Source organism: Meleagris gallopavo, chromosome 1, assembly GCF_000146605.3.
Source record: "Meleagris gallopavo isolate NT-WF06-2002-E0010 breed Aviagen turkey brand Nicholas breeding stock chromosome 1, Turkey_5.1, whole genome shotgun sequence".
Lineage (NCBI taxonomy): Eukaryota > Metazoa > Chordata > Aves > Galliformes > Phasianidae > Meleagris > Meleagris gallopavo.
In genome coordinates, this window is record NC_015011.2 from 96,136,679 (window position 1) to 96,143,195 (window position 6,517).

The following is a 6,517-nucleotide window of genomic DNA, read 5'->3' on the forward strand; positions in this document are numbered from 1 at the left end:
AAATCCCTCATCTTGATTTCCCTTTATTTCCAGAAGAGTGATTCCTGCATAAATTCAAATCTTCCCAGTACAAAATACAAATATTTTCTGAGGATTCTGCTATATTTCGCTGCGTTACAGATGCTCAAGTTGCAGCACATTGACCAATGCTACATTCAAAAGGAAGTAAAGAAACACATAGATTTATTAAAAGAAAAATACACCCTTCTATCTGCCATCTGTGTAATTACGGTGGATACGCTAGAAATTTTTCAGGCTGGAATTTGATACGACTGCCTCCAGCATTCTAGACCTTCCCTTTCTAATGTTCCCAAAAGTTGCCACTGGAGGCAATGCAAATGAGTCCTAAGAGAGGCCAGAAACAAAACAATTGCTTGTCAACCATTACATGCCCAAATTGTATTCTTTATGCTCATCAGCATTCTCAAGTTCTTAGGCATGCTTGTAGGTCCACCGAGGACAGTGGGGCTACTCAAGTGAATAAAATTACTCACAGACCAAAGTGCATATACATAAGCAATCACTGGACAACACTTGGGGAATTATTCTCTAGTATCAAAGGAAAATAGGATTTAGAAAATAGGAATCAAGGGAGTATATCCAAACAAAATGACAGCAGTGTTAAATGTCTACAAGCCATTGTAATGCAATATCTAATGATTTTACTTGACAGTCCCTTGCTAGAGGATCTCAGTTTGGATCTGTTTTATTTAAAAAAAAAACTTACAGTGTTTATATCATCTTCTCTTTCACTCTGAAACTACATGTAAATCAGGTTCTTGTCTATTCAGCAACTATCTCCTAAACAAGTAGGCTAAATCTTCAGGACTTACCAGCAAACTCCATGTAAAAAAACTACTAAAAATGATTATTTCTCCTCAACTGGCACACACACTTTAAAAGAAAATCAAATCTGTCACAGAAATAGAAGTATTAACTTGAAAAATCTACCACCTTATACCACAATCCTAGAGGACCTATACAAAGGTAAAAAGTTGCATGATAGATTGGCAAGACAAAGAAGAAACTCAAACCAAATAATTGAAGCAAGTTATTTACCTTGAAAGTGGTCCCATAAGGAAGGCTCTTCCTTCAGGAGTCCAAGGATGCACTAATTTTCTCCCTCAGCAATTCCATGCTTCATCTGAAAGGAAAAAAAAAAGTTACCTTAGGAAAATCCACATACTGGATGGAAGAATTTCCTTTCTTCCAATCCGTATTGGCCTTCTTATTATTAGTGTAACAAATATTTGAAATACAGCATCACTTCCTATCTCATAAGAAAAACGCAGCTCCCAACATCAGAAATCAAAGTTTTCCAGACAGAAGCATTAGCAAATCAAATACTTGCCTTCCCTAGACTTGTACTGTCTAGATAACTGGACAGTTATTTCTGCAAGAAGCAAGTCTGCATTCAGTTTTGATTCAGAAGACACACTCCTGCTTTAATTCACTTCATTCAAGAAAAGCTGTAACACAGATGTCCACCTTCATACGTAGCAAGCACAACTTCATACTCACACCTAGGCATGTCTCAATCCTAGTTTTTTTTCGGAATCCTTTAACAGGAAAAGATGAGATCACAATACAACAGTGGAATGCAACTTCCCAAAATTCGTTAGAAAAAACTAAAGCAAGTAAAAACGCATAACTTTCTTTTAAGATTTAGGAATGAAATACTATAGAATACTCATTTTCAAAGCTGTTCAACGTTACCAATACCACCTTAAATGTTTTTCCTCAGTACTTCTGTACTGTCTGTAACTTGTGCTAAAAGATAAAAACTTACAGGTAGGCCAGGTCATTGCTATCTGTACTACTTAACCTTTAATGAGGCTTGTCACAAGAACAATGCTCACATTAAATTCTCTTTCACCAATTAATTTATCACCCTGAGAAGCATATTTAACAAGCATAATGAGTCAAATTTAACTATAATCAAAAACAAACAAAACAAAATTATTCCCAGTTTTGCTGAACTTTCTCCTTCTCTCATGGGGCAAATGGAAGAGCTCTCTTTTCCTCACCATAAGCCTCTATAATCAAAAAGGCCATATACAAAATACACAAAACTTCTTAAATGCTGAACTCCTCCAGCATGGAGGACTCCACAACTGGCTACCAGGGCTGTAGGGTAGAAAGGGAGATGTGAGTTTTGCAGCACTGCCCTCTTCTGCAAAGCCACTTGGGCTAAAGCCAGCTTAGAGACAACATCTAACTGAATACTGTGATGTGCTACCTGGGAAAAAAAAAAAGATATACTTGTTGATAGAAAGGTCACCATCCAAAAAAAGACCTATTCAAAAGACACCAGGTCAGTGAAAGCAGCATGCTGGGCTACAGCCAACGTAAAGATCTAACAAAAGCAGTGAATCCATTATGCAGAAAAGTAAGTAAATACCCTGAAATACTATATACAGAGACTATTTCAGATTCTTTCCCTAGATACACCACAAAATAAGCCAACTTGCACCACAGAGCAGTAGCAAGCTGCAACATTCTGATTAAATTAGGAAAAGAAATATTAAGTTATAAATGCAGTCCAAAAAAAAAAACAAAAAACAGAAACAGAGGTACGGGCAGAACTTCCCTAGAGGGAATAATATGTATATTTTTTCCATATTCTCAAATCACCTTCAGAAGAATAGTCCACTTCAGTACTTGTTCACTACTACAGATGTAGGAGGGGAAAAAAAATTGTTTTGCACCACTAACGAGTGGTTTCATTTAAGTACTCTTTTTTGTAGGAGAAGACAGATTTCTATCTAATGAAGAACAAGCAAAAAAAAACCACAACACTGCTGTATTGCCATCAAGGTACAACATATACACAGGATATCATTTAGGACAGCATTAAGCAATCTTTTTGTATGTTCCACATTACTACAAGGTTTCTAAGTGTTCAGAGAAAAAAAGCAAAAGAATTTCTGGGGGAAATACTATATTTCTTCAATGACATTTGAGAAGTGCTTTGCTAGATTGAAATACAATTCCCAAAAATTTAATGGCAGGATGACTTGGATTGCATGCCTTACAATAGGGAATAGAGTAACAATCAAGAACACTAAGTTCTTGTAAGTTGCTGAAAGTGTGATATGCAATTACATAAATAATCAGTACAGAGCAATCACCTGAGATGGATCCAAAGGATAGAAATATTATTTTTCTGCACCATTACATACTTGTACCATGAAAGACAGAAATGCTTTTCTGAGGCCAGTGATATATTCTCTTCTTTGTTTTTAAATAACAGGTGCAGTCAAGGCTCAAATACATTTCACACATAGCATCTATTTGATCTATTGTGGTCAACTTCTCACAACTTCCCTCCTCAAGAAGAGAAAGAACACATCATCCAAACTACTCTCCCAACACTGAGTTTCTCTATGGTATACTCAACCTCTTACAAACCCATGGCTAACAGACAATATATTACTTTTAATGTGATTTTGTCTGTAAGCTGTTCTCTACTGAAGACAATGATTTTTAGAAAGGAAATGTGTGAAAACAGAACTCCTCTCTAGCCAGGTAATTAAGGAGTAGCGAGTTCCAGTAACAATTTCAGTAAAAGACCACATCAGGAGAATTTGAGTCAAAATAAGATGGCTAACAACTGCTGCTTCCCATCCTACATGCAGCAGGAGACTCAGCTCCTATTTGCCTTTAACCATCAAGTGCAGGGACCTGCAACAGACAGCTAAACAAATTATGAAATTAAGTCTTCCAAATGGTATATAGGTCTGGTCACATTTCTAAGTGTATTTGAAACAGATGATCCAGAAACACTAAAACGTATACACATATCTCAAGCAAGAAAGAATTCTTCCCATTTTCCTTCAGGCATACCATCCCACTAAAGAACTCAAGAAAGTCTGTGTGATCGAAGATGCCCACTTAAAATACTGCTCATCAACATCAGCACATCATTTTATAATTCAACTATTAAAATCCTAACACCATAATACTCAAAAGATGCATCACACTTAAAATACTTCCCTCACACGTGCTGTGGGCAGACCAACACAGGTGGTTACACTCTTATCAGATGGCCTGCTAGCATTTGTGGTTTGCTCTCATCCTGCTATTAACATTACCTTTTTACCTCTGGTTTAAGATGGTTTAGAAAGATTGACAAGTTTATTATTTTTTTTTATCCATTTGTGCATATTCTCCTGCAAACTTCCCTCCTGTTCAGACTTCATTCCCTACCTACGTTATCTTTCTTTCCACTTGCCTATCATTAAACCCCTGCTGAGCAGTAATGATCTGTACTTCAAAATTCACACTTCTCATCCCCAAGGGGTATTTATCCAGTTTTTACTTCCATAGGATATTTATCCCACCTATCACCTATAACCCAGTCAAGCATTCAGCCTGTCACTGAGTGGTTGGGAAACCCAACTGGCTGTAGAGAGCCCCTTAGGTCCCCACGTTTGGCCAATTGGCCACCATTCCCATGTGTCCAAACCCTGCTCTGAGGGTTGGGGCTCCCACACTCAGCTCTCTCTGCACTCCTTGTATGTTTGGATACAGAAACGAAAGCACAAATCAATTGATTTGAAGGTTCAGGCCAGTCCATAAGATTAACAAGACACTACACTCTTAGAGCCCTATCCATGATAGCCCTGCAATGAGGTGTGGAGGGTTGAGTAAGACAGCTGACCGTGGGAAATGCAACTCCCCAGCTTTGCCCTGGGCAAGTTTATACATGTGCTCCACACAATGCAAGGCATAGTTTATCTTTTAGTGTGTCCTGCACTGTCACTGGTAAAATTAACAGTGCTCTCATGGCTAGCAATAATACAGCTGGCACTGCAGAAGCCTTTTGCCAATGCTCAAATACAGGGGGAAAAAAAAGCGAGCTTTGAAAAGTCAGAATAAGCTTTAAAACAAGCAAACAAGTCTTTATCAACGATTTAAAAAAAAAATCCAACGTTAAATAACAGCTACAAGCAAATACCTACCAGTAGGTTAAACCACATATGAGTTCTACAACCTTTAGTAAATCAATTTAAAAAAAAAAAAGTCTTTAATGCCTTTTATGTTACAGAAGTCATCCTACACGCAGCAGACTATCAGACATCAAAGGTGATACAACCAACACTTACAGATCACCTGCTTACAACTAAAAAAAAACACTGGTTCACTTTCAATTTTTCTTAATCAACGTGGTTTCTACGACTATAATAAACGGTTATTTTTTGCTCTCCAGCTGTGTTTAGCATATCTGTCACTTTAGAAGCAGAAACAGTTACATGGAGCAAAGAGAAAGGCGCATCTCATCCGGTAATTTTTTTTATCCCATAACTACTGGGGGGGAGAATGGAGGAACTTAAGGTATTTAAACTAATAATAATATTTCGGCATGGTGTAGCACTTGACAGCTCCTTTACTCTGTGCGTACATGGTAAACAAAAAAGCCACTGCCAGATCTCCTTGGTTAGATAGCTCAGAGCCGCAGGGCAGTCCAACAGGAGGTCAGCTTCCAGCCCTGCCTGAAACACACAGCTACCGGTAACAAGTACCTACTTGTTACTTCTTCCTTCCTGCCGACAAAAACACACACCCATCTATCTATGGATTTAATGCACAAAAAAAAAAAAGCACCCAGCTGCCTTATTCTGGAGGCTATCTCAGGCCGTACAAGTGCTGATAACATTAACAGGGCAGACCTCAGCCACAAGCTCAGGAAGACAGCCGTCCCAACAGCACAAGCCAGAGACCAGCTCGAACGCAGCTCTGACTGCTCTCCGAGAAGCCTGCTCCTGCTGCACGCGGAGCAGCGATTACTCAGATGCCATCGAATCCGCTCTAAGCCACAAGCGCTCCCAGCCGGGTGAGCCGGTGCCACAAGGCCTCTGGAGGTGCCGCCGGGCAGCGATCAGCCCTGCCTGTGGCAGCGCTCCTCAGGTCGGTACGGATCTGCTGCTCCCCTCGGAACGCCCCAGCTGTCCAAGGAACCTTCCCGCGTCTCGCAGACCAGATCTGCCCTCTCCGTTATACCAAGCGGTACACCACCTCTGAACGTGTACTGTGCCATGACTCAGTTAAATTCTGCTCAGCGGCAGCGAGCACCCAGCGCTGCGCCCGGCTCCCTCCGAAGGAAACCCCGAGCAGCCCAGCTCCCTTATTGCAGACAGACGAGACAGAAGGGAACAACTTCCACGTCACCTTCCCCAACATCAACGCACCGCCAAAGACGGGAATCACGCTGCAATTTTTTTTCCTCCCCTCCAACATCTTCAACACGTGTCAAGCATTTTAGCTTAACTCTTCCTAAAATTGAAAACCTATAATAAACAGACACGCGGCACAGACACAAGGCTGTGTGCACTAAGGAAGCTTTCTCTTATTCCGTCCACGCTCCGACACCACGTTTCCCTAGGTTTCGCTCCGTTCCAAGTTAATTACCCGCTGACACTTACACAGAGCAGCCTTCGACAGCGCAGGGAGAAGCGGGAGAAATCACCTTTAAAGGGCTTTGGGGACACCAACACACACCCGCACAGTAACCTGT

General features: G+C 40.4%; 1 protein-coding gene across 3 annotated transcripts in view; it reads right to left on the minus strand.

The window, feature by feature from the left end:
* Window positions 1-6,517, minus strand: part of NRIP1 (nuclear receptor interacting protein 1) — a 93,198-nt gene that overhangs the window by 63,516 nt on the left and 23,165 nt on the right. For 2 of the 3 annotated variants that reach the window (XM_031556621.1, XM_003202863.3), the window contains one exon: window positions 1,060-1,144. The gene's annotated coding sequence lies outside the window, so the exon portion shown is untranslated. Of the gene's footprint in view, window positions 1-1,059; window positions 1,145-6,425; window positions 6,444-6,517 lie in introns of those variants that run through there. The other variant, XM_010722276.2, reaches the window with a different exon arrangement.